Here is a 14464-nt window from a genome sequence, read left to right as displayed (position 1 = left end):
AACGATTGGACTTCTGGACGGATGAAATACCCTGGATCACCTGCATTAAAATAATTTACTAGTTTCAATATCTTCCTACGGAAGGAACCATCCTTTGCACGCTTGCGTGATTTTTCTCAAGCGGGCAGAGTAAGTGACCCCTTTTGGCTTGCTGTAACCAAAATCGCTTTAATAAAACTCTTTATCTGTTTATTACGAGAAACACAATAAAATGCCTCCATACTGTTTTAATAAGACATGTAATTTATCATCATGTGGCAACCGTAATGATTCACATAAGGCATCCTACCATTGATTTGATCAATGGGTACACTAGTGAGAAAACACTAGTGAAGCTATCCATTAATATGACGAGTGCTTGGGGTTGTTGTATAATTTTAATGGTTCAAAATTTGGATCTGATAAATATTGGTTTCTATTTCAAAACATATATACTTTTGTATCAGAATAATTATAATTGCTTATCTTGTGATTTCCGGCGCTTATTGGATATGTGCATTCGTTTGGCGAGCCCTGGACTGTTCTCTCTATAGTTCCGGACTGTCCGGGACAGGATGAAGGTTGTCCCGTCCGTATACTTCAGCTTCATCCGAACCGTCTCGTCCGGGGATTCGTCCAAGGTGAATAATTTTCGTCCACGTCCGGGGTCAGATCGATTCTTCCCGTCGAGTTATAGTTGGTTCGTCCCCCATCGGGGATGAAAAAAATAGTTCATGAGGCTGCGACTCCCTGCTTTATCTTACCCTCCGCGTTAGGAGTCATGTGCCCTGCCCTGTCCGAGTTGTCTCCTCCCCTCTCCTCCTCCGCACCCTCCAGCCAACCGCCGCCGGCCCCTTTCATCCCGTTCTCGTCGTCGAAGCCCGCTCCCCCGACGAGGAATGAGATAGAGAGATGGAAGAGAGTGTTTGGCAAGGAGAGAGAGAGAGAGAGGTGAGCTGAGAGAGAGAGACGAGAAACGACATATAAAGAGGTAAGAGACAGCTTAGCAACAAAAAAATATGAGGAACGAGAGAGAGAGAGAGATGAGCTGAAAGAGAGAGACTAGAAACGAGATAGAGAGAGGTAAGAGAGAGCTTAGCAAGGAAAGAGAGATGACAAACGAGAGAGAGATGAGCTGGGAGGGAGATAGACGAGAAACGACATATAAAGAGGTAAGAGAGAGCTTAGCACGGAAAGAGAGATGACAAATGAGAGAGATAGACGCGCTGAGAAAGAGAGAGAGAGAGAGAGAGAGAGAGAGAGAGAGAGAGAGAGAGAGAGAGAGAGAGAGAGAGAGAGAGAGAGAGAGAGAGAGAGAGAGAGAGAGAGAGAGAGAGAGAGAGAGAAGAGAGGAGAGAGGGGGGGGAGAGAGAGAGAAAGAGGACAAACGCGAGAGAGAGAGAGAGAGGAGCTGAGAGAGAGAGAGACGAGAAACGAGATAGCGAGATGTAAGAGAGAGCTTAGCAGATAAAGAAAGATGACAAACGAGAGAGAGAGATAGAGATGAGCTCATAGAGAGAGAGACGAGAAACGAGATAGCGACATGTAAGAGAGAGCTTAGCAGATAAAGAAAGATGACAAACGAGAGAGAGAGAGAGAGGAGAGAGAGAGACGAGAAACGAGATAGAGAGAGGTAAGAGAGAGTATAGCAAGGAAAGCGATATGACAAACGATATAGAGAGAGAGATGAGAGAGAGACACAAGAAATGAGATAGAGAGAGGTCAGAGAGAGCTTAGCAAGGAAAGAAAGATGATAAACGAGAAAGAGATGAACTGAGAGAAGGAGAGGCGAGACGAGCTAGAGAGGGATAAGAGAGAGTCTAGGTACAAGAGAGACGGAGAGCCAAGAAACGAGAAAGAGAGAGAAGGGAGATATATGAGCTAAGAGAGAGGGAGAGACCAGAAACGAGATAGAGGGAGACAATAGAGAGTTTAGCTGATAGATAGAGATATGAGAAATGAGAGAGATAAAAAAAGAGATACAGAGAGAGAAAGGGAGAACAGAGAGAGAGATTGTAAGAGAGAGAAGAAATTAAGTGCCGACGGCGGAGGCACCAAAATATTCGTCCGTATCTTTTCGTCCATCATCCGAGGCCTCAGAACGGGACGTTTTTTTCGTCCAAGTGCAGAAAAACCATCTCCTCCTTTCGCTCTATGACGAAGTTTTTGCCCCGTCTTCGTCCGACCTCGCGGACGGGACGATATTTTCATCCTGGGACGAAAAAACCGTCCCTTCCGCGTCCCCGCACTATTGTTCTATCGGGCGTCGGGGCGTAGATTGAGGTTCCAAGGTACCCCGTCGGTGGTCGAAGCCACTCTTTACTCCGAACAAGATAAAGTCCTGAACGCGCGGATAAACCGATTGTTTGAAATGCACTATTTGGGTCAACACAAAGTATGAATTTCCCAACACGGTGAGCTCGGGACAGGAGATTTAGTCTAAATTTCTTGTCCCGTCGTTTATTGTGGGACCCTGGAAGGGTGAGCCTGTTCCCTCAATTATTCGGCGTACAACACAAGCAAGAAGCCCAAAGTAGGCGCGCCTAGTAAGGTCGTTGGCCGACGTAGTTGCCGGGGGGACTGTAGTTGCAGGTGATAAGTATGGCTCCGCTGTTGCACCTGACGCGGGCGCAGCCGAGCCTCACAGAGTTACGCCAGACCACCTGAGTGTAGTGACCGCAGACTCTTCCCGGTGTGCAGGTATTTGTGGCGTAATTGTAGTCCTTGCGCTCGTTCACCCAGGACTGGACTGCCTCTCTGGCCGTCCACTCCTTGCCCGATCCCCAGAAGAGGTTCTCCCGTAGTTGCTTCCGGTGGAATGGACGAGCCTGCAGTCGGCGCGCCTCTGGTTGGCGTAGCTCTGGGCGTATGCCGCGACCTGTGCATCCCACACCATCGGACCCACCCCTACGGCGGCTCGGGCCGCGTTGTGCGCAGCCAAGTAGTCCTGAGGGGTGTTTTGCGCTTGGACCGAGCATGCAGCGGCAAACGCAAGGACGCAGGCGGCCAGTGCAAGGGGAAGACGTCGAGCCGCCATTTTCTGGCCTTGCGTCTAAAGCGTGTGCTAGATCTTGGCTGCGATGTAGCTCTACTCAAGGGGAGAAAGGCTCTTTGATGGTTTTGTGGGCGCCGGAGGAATGTTTTATACTGGATCAGAGCGGCAAGGTTCTCGCGGACCAGGTCGTATGGAGTATAGCTAATATCTAAGACAAGACTGGTTCTTAGCCGCCGCGGAGCATTTAGATTGATTGTTCATCGCCATGGGCGTGGTGTTGCAATACGGAAAACTTGTATTTTAATTGCCAAGTGGCTGGGGCCAAGCTTTCAACGACCGGATATTCCACGAAACCAAAACTCGAACGGGCGACTTGTGAGGATAAGATTGTTTCGACTTGTGAGAACTGGCGACTCGAACTGGCGACCAGGTCGTATGGAGTATTTGACTTATTCTCTCGGCCCTTTTGGATGGATTGTTTCGCGGGCTGAGTCTACCAAGAGAATCGTCTCACCCGCGTTCATCAAAGGAGCGTCTTCTGCGAATGTAGGGGCAGCGCAGATATCTTTCCCGTGTGAAGGAGGCGCAAATCACTGAACGCACCCTCTGTGTTTGTCAAGGTGATGAACAAAATTATGCCCCGATTTTCTTACCAGCTCGTTGTGTTTAAGAAACTAATAAACTAATAACGAAGCTGTGTGGCTGGCCCCACGCCGGCTTGGACGAAGCCTCGAGCTCCTCAGCAAAGAAGCAACGGACGACTGGAGGAAAGTTCCGCCGCCTCGCCGATGTAACTGCTGGAAAGTTCTTGTTACATTCTCTTCGCTTTCTGTGATTTCGTCAAATCAGCCTGCTACCGGACGTTCGTGGGCGTGACAACCACATTTCTTGCGGTCTGAGCCCGAAGCCGCCGTGACTGTAGGCTAGGAAAGCGGGCCATGTAGAATTCTGATTGTGATTGTTCCGTGTGATTGTTCCACGTCTAGTTTTGTTCGCGTCGCGACATGCAGAATTCTGAAATTTCATCAGCATGATGCCATACTTGTTCGTCTTCGCATGATGCCAGAGGACAGTAAATCACATCGCTTGGTTCCTTTTTGTGTAATAGACCAAGGTGGTTCGGCAGCGATACGATGTTCGTGCGAAGTATGCAATGCGCTTGACGATCCTGTGTTTTTGCTCAGAACGCGAGAGAGCTGGCTCCCCGACGGAGTTCGAAGAGTATATCTCCCTATCCGTTTAAATGGACCGTCAGAAATTAGTGTTCCACGGGTCTTAGAGGAAACGCACGTTGAACAGTGTCTCAGATCGAAAGGAGATTATGTTTGGGATGTCGACTAAATCCAGTTAGAGCAGATTTAGCGTACCAACGTCGTATTTTTATTGAGCGATTAGACTTTGTTTGGTATGTCATCCCACCTGCATCGCAGAGATCCTTTGGTGTTTCAAATATTGAAAAAGATTAAGCGAAGTCTAGTTTATAGACGTTTCAAGACGGTAAGTGTAGTTTCTTATTAAATACAATTAAGTGTAGTGTTCCATTGGTCCGCTTCATTGATCCAGGTTCATAGCTTGTAATACATATATAAGGAAACATGCTGATGAATTTCAGAATTCTACATGTCGCGACGCGAACAAAACTAGACGTCCAAGTATTAGGAAAAATCGAGACACGATGCACAGATTTTACTTGTGAATTTATTAACGCCGACTTATCCTTGTTAATTTCGTGCGACCAACAAAACCCCCGTGCCTAACGGTTGTTATCCTTTCTGCCCTCTTAGCTGAATTATGCGGCGGCGTTATTCAGCCGACGAAATTGCCTCAATCCATGAAGAAGCGGCGCAAAGATCATTGTGGGATTGAAAAACGCGGTGTAGCGGGCGACAGAAAATCTATGAACCCTACGACTCCGCGGCGAAGTCTTTAACCAAACGTTCAAAGCACACTTTGGCCGGACGGTAATTTTCAAAGGCGATGATGAATAAGCATGGATGGCCCCTTGAATTCTTGATTCTTGGACCCAACCTTTACCTTCGCCGGCAAAACGACACGCAAGAATGTGGTTGAGTTCCTCCTGCCTTTGGGTTAAACAGGTTGAGCCGCCGTAACTAGTTACCGTCTTAACTTGCCGTCGCGCCATTGAGCGCGCGGGAAGACCGAGAGACAGATATAGAGCAAGCGAGAGCGAGAGAGAGAGAGAGACTGACACTCAAGCGAGAGAGAGAGAGAGAGAGAGAGATTAAGAGAGAGAGAGGGAGAGAGGAAGAGAGAGCTAGAAAAGTGGAGAAAGAGAAAGAGAGAGAGAGAGAGAGGAAGAGAGAGCGAGAGAGAGAGAGAAGGAGGGCGACTAAGAGAAAGAGAGAGAAGTAGAAACCAAGAGAAAGACGGAGACTCGGCGAGCGACGGAGAGAGAGACTAGGATAAAGAGAGAGAAAGAGAGAGACAGAGAGAAAAAGAGACTCAGGAGAGAGAGTAAGAGAGACTAGGACAAAGAGAGAGAAGGGAGACGGAAAGGAAAAGAGACTCAGCGAGGGAGAGTAAGAGAGACTGGGGAAAGAGAGAGAAGGGGAGACGGAAAGGAAAAGGGACTCAGCGAGGAGAGAAAGAGAGACTAGGAGAAAGAGAGAGAAAGAGACTCAGCAGAGAGGGTAAGAGAGACTAGGAGAAAGAGAGAGAAGTAGAGACGAAGAGAAAGGCGGAGCGAAAGAGAGACTCGGCGAGAGAAAGTAGGAGAGACTAGGGGAAGGAGAGAGGAGGGACGAAGAGAAAGACGGAGAAAAAGAGACTCCATGAGAGAGTAAGAAAGACGAGAAGAAAGAGAGAGAAGGAGGGACGAAGAGAAAGACAGAGAAAAAAAGAGACCCAGCAAGAGAGAGTAAGAGAGACTAGAAGAAAGAGAGAGAAGGAGGGACGAAGAGAAAGACGGAGAGAAAAAGAGACTCAGCAAGAGAGAGTAAGAGAGACCAGAAGAAAGAGGAGAAGGACAGACGGAGGAAAGATGGAGAGAAGAAGAGACTCAGCGAACGATAGTAAGAGAGAGTTTTGTTCTTAACAGGCTGTCCTTTCCCACTTATGATACGTGGGGACACCTGACTTGTGAACACACTTGATTTCTGTTCTTTAAAAATTATGAATTATATATAATAATAATCCTAACAAGTGTTTTTAAGAGAGGAGAAAGAGGGAGAAGGAGAGACGAACATAAAGACGGACAGAAAAAGAGACTCAGCGAGAGAGAGTAAGAGAGACGAGAAGGAGAGAGAATGACAGACGAAGGAAAGACGGGGAGGAAAAGAGACAGCGAGAGAGAAGGAGAGACGAAGAGAAAGACGGAGAGAAAGAGACTTAGCGAAAGAGGGTAGGAGAGACTAGGAGAAAGAGAGGGAAAGACGGAGAGAAGGAGAGAGTACGAGAGAGAGAGAGACGCTTGGAGAAAGAGAGACAAGGAGAGACGAAAAGAAACGCGGGTTGAAACTCCGAGAAAGAGAGAGAGAGACGCCCAGAATGTTATTTATAGATATGCCCCTCCGCTTCTCTCTCCTCTATATTTTCCCAAGTAAAACCATAGGAAAAACGAAATTAATTGGATAAGACCCTTTAAACATTTCTTAAAATTCATTTTTTCTTGCAATAAATTCGGAAAACATTGAATAAAATTCAAGAAAAATCGAAAAGACTCGTAATTTATCCAAACATTATGAAAAATTAATTTTTGTGTTCGAAAATGCCAATTTGATTTAAAGATAGCTATTCCAACCAGTAATAAATTCTATAAAATTCACAAGATAACCTAAAAGTTAGATTGACATCTTTATTGACTTGGAATAATGATTAACGTGTTACTAAAATACCATAAAAGGGATAAAAAAGAGCTAACTGCTTGGATTACTCGCTGAATTTACACTACTTGAATTTGAATTGGTACGACCCTTCAAATAATGAAATAAACACTGAATCTACGAGAAAGAGAGGAGAGAGAGAGAGAGACGGAGTGTAAAAGCGGAGAGAGACGGCGACCGAGATATAGAGAGAGAGATCTGAGAGAAAAACAGAGAGAGCGAGAGAGGAGAGAGTAACTGTCTAAAGTTGATAGCAGTGAAGTGGTAATACAAACTCTCAAGGTTGGACGAGGAATGCATTGGAAAAATAAAATCAGGTCAGAGATCAGAACCATATTAAGGATTTGCAGCACTCCATCGGTCTCAACCCGAAGCGCTTAAAGTAAACACCTCAAACGCATCAGAGCATGTCGAAGTAGTGGTCAGTGTCAATGACCGTATGGCTTTTGCGTGTGCTATTGTAGGGTTTTGTTGGTTTAACCTGGTCCCGTGTTCCCCTAGGCAGCCGGGTGAGAGGGCGCTGTGATACTTGGCTGTGGAGGAGGGCCATTAATGGTACCTCATGACTAGCATATCCGGACTGCTTGGGTGACAAGGGGCGGCAACTAGGCACCCAATCAATCGCCATATCAGCATCAAAGGACCAAGAGGATTACGTAGCCAGGCGCAATACCAGCATTAGCAGCGCTATGGTTGCCAGGTAAAATTGAGTACGTACTTGCTATGAGAATTAGTGGCCAGGAGACAACACGTGTTCAGAGGTAGGATTATATCTATATGGCGACGCAGGATCAAATGTAGACAGGAAAGAATGAAACGGCTATGATTAAGTCATAGAAACTACGTATTTTGTGTCTTCTATATATATTAGTTTATGTATACATCCCGAACTGTTTTAGATAAATTTTGTGGGTTAATGGAATCTATTCACTCCGTGGCCTCACTCAGTTTCTCTCTGCTTCTCCGCTTATTTCTTAGTGTTCTTTAGCCAGTAATGCCTACTCTTTCACGGTATCAGTGCCGCGGCAAGCGTCAAGAGGAATGGAGGAAAATCTTATGCTGCTTCTTGTCGGTCTTTCGATTTCTGTAGCAAGATCTGTATGGCAGCCGTGGGAAACGTCCCTATGGTAGCTTCTATTGGACCTATTGCTCAAATGAAGCTCAACAATGACGACTATCACAACAGGAACATCGCAATGTCACCTCTTCTCAACAGTGATGATAGAATGGGGTTATTTAAAGAGTTTCTTGACCAATCTCAACCGCACATTATCAAGCAAACACAATCGAGAATCCTACATTGAGGAATGGTTGATAACATACAGACAGCTCCATGGACTATCTCAACGGACAATTATAGAGTGTGTCGCACAGCACAACAACGAGGCATAATCAACGAGACAGGATTCGATTGTGTTCACGGCCCCACAAGCGCGCAACTACCAAATGAGGCTTATATCGCGTTCACCTTGCTGAGTGAACACGAACCAACATACACTCAGCGCCAACAATTGGGAACTTGAAATTTGACAAAATTGTTGCCAACCTCAAAGCACACGATGCATTTCTTATGTTCCCGTGAGAAAGACAAAGCCCGTATCCACCTGCAGCCAACAATGGCCAAGCATTGATAGCTCAATCACCAAACTTTACCAATGAAGAGAGCACTGCCAGAACCGTGGATCTATTCAAAATATGTTTAATGAATTATTTTAAGGGTCCCAGAGCTACCTGCAGTAAAATCAATGGTACTCATCGCGTAAGTATGATTCCATATCGCTATTGGATCGTAACATTGTGATATTAAAATGCATGTCATCGGGCACCTAAAATACCGATGTATTAACTAACCTGATTAAGATTTGGAATCAAAGTATCAAGCACTTAGAAAAGTCTGTTACCGAAATACTTTCAGCGCCCATGCTAAGTGCAGTGCGATCACTGATACTAAATCGTAGGAGTTTGATAATATATATTTAGCCTATCCAATTATTTTGGCATCGTTTAAGAATATCATGTAAATAACGATGGATAGAAAGCATTGTTTAATACTACCGATCATTGTACTGGGATCCTATCATAAGTCGCTTCTCTCATTGCCTGCCTTCGAAGACTTGCTTATACATCTCACATGGGTGTTAAAGAATATTGTCTATCTCGATGTACGAAAGAAGCCAAAGGGCTGTGATTGGGTTGTCTCACACAATTTTATTGGAGCATGTTGATATCTTTTAACTCCGACTGTGCTTTGTTAACCCAGTCGAGCGATGCCATGGGCGTTGTGCGCATCAAGAGAACCACACCCCGATGAAATCCTGAGAGCAGGAAATAGCAACATCAAAGAATCCTGATGCAATGTGAATAGCATTTCACATTTTATCCGTCCATAAAGTCTTTATTTACTGAGTGGCGATAGCCTCTGCTCTATTATGACTTAGATTATATCCTGAGTGTCCATAGTTCTATGATTGTTGGAACTGGGAAGTGCATGTCTCACTTACGAGCATAAATTTGTGAGACATAACTTTCTGAAATGATAAATAAGTGGAAGGAGGAGAAATCGGTATGAGGTTGATATCCAGAATTGGCCCAGCACTTTTGATTGGAATAGATGTTAATTTTGACCATATGAATCACATGTCATCATTTTTTATGTTATTGATCTTAAATTATAAATTTGATTATATTTGTGGGCTGATTGCCTGAAAATTCTTCTATTTGCCCTCGGATTTGTGGATCCTAAGCGATTGGACTTCTGGACGGATGAAATACCCTGGATCACCTGCATTAAAATAATTTACTAGTTTCAATATCTTCCTACGGAAGGAACCATCCTTTGCAGCGTTTGCGTATTTTTCTCAAGCGGGCAGAGTAAGTGACCCTTTTGGCTTGCTGTAACCAAAATCGTTTTAATAAAACTCTTTATCTGTTTATTACGAGAAACACAATAAAATGCCTCCATACTGTTTTAATAAGACATGTAATTTATCATCATTTGGCAACCGTAATGATTCACATAAGGCATCCTACCATTGATTTGATCAATGGGTACACTAGTGAGAAAACACTAGTGAAGCTATCCATTAATATGACGAGTGCTTGGGGTTGTTGTATAATTTTAATGGTTCAAAATTTGGATCTGATAAATATTGGTTTCTATTTCAAAACATATATACTTTTGTATCAGAATAATTATAATTGCTTATCTTGTGATTTCCGGCGCTTATTGGATATGTGCATTCGTTTGGCGAGCCCTGGACTGTTCTCTCTATAGTTCCGGACTGTCCGGGACAGGATGAAGGTTGTCCCGTCCGTATACTTCAGCTTCATCCGAACCGTCTCGTCCGGGGATTCGTCCAAGGTGAATAATTTTCGTCCACGTCCGGGGTCAGATCGATTCTTCCCGTCGAGTTATAATTGGTTCGTCCCCCATCGGGGACGAAAAAATAGTTCATGAGGCTGCGACTCCCTGCTTTATCTTACCCTCCGCGTTAGGAGTCATGTGCCCTGCCCTGTCCGAGTTGTCTCCCTACCCCTCTCCCTCCTCCGCACCCTCCAGCCAACCGCCGCCGGCCCCTTTCATCCCGTTCTCGTCGTCGAAGCCCGCTCCCCCGACGAGGAATGAGATAGAGAGATGGAAGAGAGTGTTTGGCAAGGAGAGAGAGAGAGAGGTGAGCTGAGAGAGAGAGACGAGAAACGACATATAAAGAGGTAAGAGACAGCTTAGCAACAAAAAAATATGAGGAACGAGAGAGAGAGAGATGAGCTGAAAGAGAGAGACTAGAAACGAGATAGAGAGAGGTAAGAGAGAGCTTAGCAAGGAAAGAGAGATGACAAACGAGAGAGAGATGAGCTGGGAGGGAGATAGACGAGAAACGACATATAAAGAGGTAAGAGACAGCTTAGCACGGAAAGAGAGATGACAAATGAGAGAGATAGACGCGCTGAGAAAGAGAGAGAGAGAGAGAGAGAGAGAGAGAGAGAGAGAGAGAGAGAGAGAGAGAGAGAGAGAGAGAGAGAGAGAGAGAGAGAGAGAGAGAGAGAGAGAGAGAGAGAGAGAAAGAGAGAGAGAGAGAGAGAGAGAGAGAGAGAGAGAGAGAGAGAAAAAGAGAGAGAGAGAGAGAGAGAGAGTAAGAGAGAGCTTAGCAGATAAAGAAAGATGACAAACGAGAGAGAGAGATAGAGATGAGCTCATAGAGAGAGACGAGAAACGAGATAGCGACATGTAAGAGAGAGCTTAGCAGATAAAGAAAGATGACAAACGAGAGAGAGAGAGAGGGAGAGAGAGAGACGAGAAACGAGATAGAGAGAGGTAAGAGAGAGTATAGCAAGGAAAGCGATATGACAAACGATATAGAGAGAGATGAGCTCAGAGAGAGACACAAGAAATGAGATAGAGAGAGGTCAGAGAGAGCTTAGCAAGGAAAGAAAGATGATAAACGAGAAAGAGATGAACTGAGAGAAGGAGAGGCGAGACAGGCTAGAGAGGGATAAGAGAGAGTCTAGGTACAAGAGAGACGGAGAGCCAAGAAACGAGAAAGAGAGAGAAGGGAGATATATGAGCTAAGAGAGAGGAGAGACCAGAAACGAGATAGAGGAGACAATAGAGAGTTTAGCTGATAGATAGAGATATGAGAAATGAGAGAGATAAAAAAGAGATACAGAGAGAGAAAGGGAGAACAGAGAGAGAGATTGTAAGAGAAAGAAACAGAGAGAGAAGAGAAAGACGAGGGAGAAGAAATTAAGTGCCGACGGCGGAGGCACCAAAATATTCGTCCGTATCTTTTCGTCCATCATCCGAGGCCTCAGAACGGGACGTTTTTTTCGTCCAAGTGCAGAAAAACCATCTCCTCCTTTCGCTCTATGACGAAGTTTTTGCCCCGTCTTCGTCCGACCTCGCGGACGGGACGATATTTTCATCCTGGGACGAAAAAACCGTCCCTTCCGCGTCCCCGCACTATTGTTCTATCGGGCGTCGGGGCGTAGATTGAGGTTCCAAGGTACCCCGTCGGTGGTCGAAGCCACTCTTTACTCCGAACAAGATAAAGTCCTGAACGCGCGGATAAACCGATTGTTTGAAATGCACTATTTGGGTCAACACAAAGTATGAATTTCCCAACACGGTGAGCTCGGGACAGGAGATTTAGTCTAAATTTCTTGTCCCGTCGTTTATTGTGGGACCCTGGAAGGGTGAGCCTGTTCCCTCAATTATTCGGCGTACAACACAAGCAAGAAGCCCAAAGTAGGCGCGCCTAGTAAGGTCGTTGGCCGACGTAGTTGCCGGGGGGACTGTAGTTGCAGGTGATAAGTATGGCTCCGCTGTTGCACCTGACGCGGGCGCAGCCGAGCCTCACAGAGTTACGCCAGACCACCTGAGTGTAGTGACCGCAGACTCTTCCCGGTGTGCAGGTATTTGTGGCGTAATTGTAGTCCTTGCGCTCGTTCACCCAGGACTGGACTGCCTCTCTGGCCGTCCACTCCTTGCCCGATCCCCAGAAGAGGTTCTCCCGTAGTTGCTTCCGGTGGAATGGACGAGCCTGCAGTCGGCGCGCCTCTGGTTGGCGTAGCTCTGGGCGTATGCCGCGACCTGTGCATCCCACACCATCGGACCCCCCCCTACGGCGGCTCGGGCCGCGTTGTGCGCAGCCAAGTAGTCCGGAGGGTGTTTTGCGCTTGGACCGAGCATGCAGCGGCAAACGCAAGGACGCAGGCGGCCAGTGCAAGGGAAGACGTCGAGCCGCCATTTTCTGGCCTTGCGTCTAAAGCGTGTGCTAGATCTTGGCTGCGATGTAGCTCTCAAGGAGAAAGGCTCTTTGATGGTTTTGTGGGCGCCGGAGGAATGTTTTATACTGGATCAGAGCGGCAAGGTTCTCGCGGACCAGGTCGTATGGAGTATAGCTAATATCTAAGACAAGACTGGTTCTTAGCCGCCGCGGAGCATTTAGATTGATTGTTCATCGCCATGGGCGTGGTGTTGCAATACGGAAAACTTGTATTTTAATTGCCAAGTGGCTGGGGCCAAGCTTTCAACGACCGGATATTCCACGAAACCAAAACTCGAACGGGCGACTTGTGAGGATAAGATTGTTTCGACTTGTGAGAACTGGCGACTCGAACTGGCGACCAGGTCGTATGGAGTATTTGACTTATTCTCTCGGCCCTTTTGGATGGATTGTTTCGCGGGCTGAGTCTACCAAGAGAATCGTCTCACCCGCGTTCATCAAAGGAGCGTCTTCTGCGAATGTAGGGGCAGCGCAGATATCTTTCCCGTGTGAAGGAGGCGCAAATCACTGAACGCACCCTCTGTGTTTGTCAAGGTGATGAACAAAATTATGCCCCGATTTTCTTACCAGCTCGTTGTGTTTAAGAAACTAATAAACTAATAACGAAGCTGTGTGGCTGGCCACGCCGGCTTGGACGAAGCCTCGAGCTCCCTCAGCAAAGAAGCAACGGACGACTGGAGGAAAGTTCCCGCCGCCTCGCCGATGTAACTGCTGGAAAGTTCTTGTTACATTCTCTTCGCTTTCTGTGATTTCGTCAAATCAGCCTGCTACCGGACGTTCGTGGGCGTGACAACCACATTTCTTGCGGTCTGAGCCCGAAGCCGCCGTGACTGTAGGCTAGGGAAAGCGGGCCATGTAGAATTCTGATTGTGATTGTTCCGTGTGATTGTTCCACGTCTAGTTTTGTTCGCGTCGCGACATGCAGAATTCTGAAATTTCATCAGCATGATGCCATACTTGTTCGTCTTCGCATGATGCCAGAGGACAGTAAATCACATCGCTTGGTTCCTTTTTGTGTAATAGACCAAGGTGGTTCGGCAGCGATACGATGTTCGTGCGAAGTATGCAATGCGCTTGACGATCCTGTGTTTTTTGCTCAGAACGCGAGAGAGCTGGCTCCCCGACGGAGTTCGAAGAGTATATCTCCCTATCCGTTTAAATGGACCGTCAGAAATTAGTGTTCCACGGGTCTTAGAGGAAACGCACGTTGAACAGTGTCTCAGATCGAAAGGAGATTATGTTTGGGATGTCGACTAAATCCAGTTAGAGCAGATTTAGCGTACCAACGTCGTATTTTTATTGAGCGATTAGACTTTGTTTGGTATGTCATCCCACCTGCATCGCAGAGATCCTTTGGTGTTTCAAATATTGAAAAGATTAAGCGAAGTCTAGTTTATAGACGTTTCAAGACAGTAAGTGTAGTTTCTTATTAAATACAATTAAGTGTAGTGTTCCATTGGTCCGCTTCATTGATCCAGGTTCATAGCTTGTAATACATATATAAGGGAAACATGCTGATGAATTTCAGAATTCTACATGTCGCGACGCGAACAAAACTAGACGTCAAGTATTAGGAAAAATCGAGACACGATGCACAGATTTTACTTGTGAATTTATTAACGCCGACTTATCCTTGTTAATTTCGTGCGACCAACAAAACCCCGTGCCTAACGGTTGTTATCCTTTCTGCCCTCTTAGCTGAATTATGCGGCGGCGTTATTCAGCCGACGAAATGCCTCAATCCATGAAGAAGCGGCGCAAAGATCATTGTGGGATTGAAAAACGCGGTGTAGCGGGCGACAGAAAATCTATGAACCCTACGACTCCGCGGCGAAGTCTTTAACCAAACGTTCAAAGCACACTTT

The 14464-nt window shown here is 46.1% G+C and overlaps 2 pseudogenes; both read right to left on the bottom strand.

Moving 5' to 3' along the window:
• Window positions 1–2335: 2335 nt before the first annotated feature.
• On the bottom strand, window positions 2336–3107 carry LOC144706679 (pathogenesis-related protein PR-1 type pseudogene; annotated as a pseudogene).
• Window positions 3108–11881: 8774 nt separating this feature from the next.
• On the bottom strand, window positions 11882–12575 carry LOC144706660 (pathogenesis-related protein PR-1 type pseudogene; annotated as a pseudogene).
• Between the last annotated feature and the right edge of the window lie 1889 nt (window positions 12576–14464).

The sequence above is a fragment of the Wolffia australiana genome, chromosome 1 (assembly GCF_029677425.1).
Source record: "Wolffia australiana isolate 7733 chromosome 1, ASM2967742v1".
Lineage (NCBI taxonomy): Eukaryota > Viridiplantae > Streptophyta > Magnoliopsida > Alismatales > Araceae > Wolffia > Wolffia australiana.
This window is presented reverse-complemented; position numbering and strand designations above follow the sequence as displayed.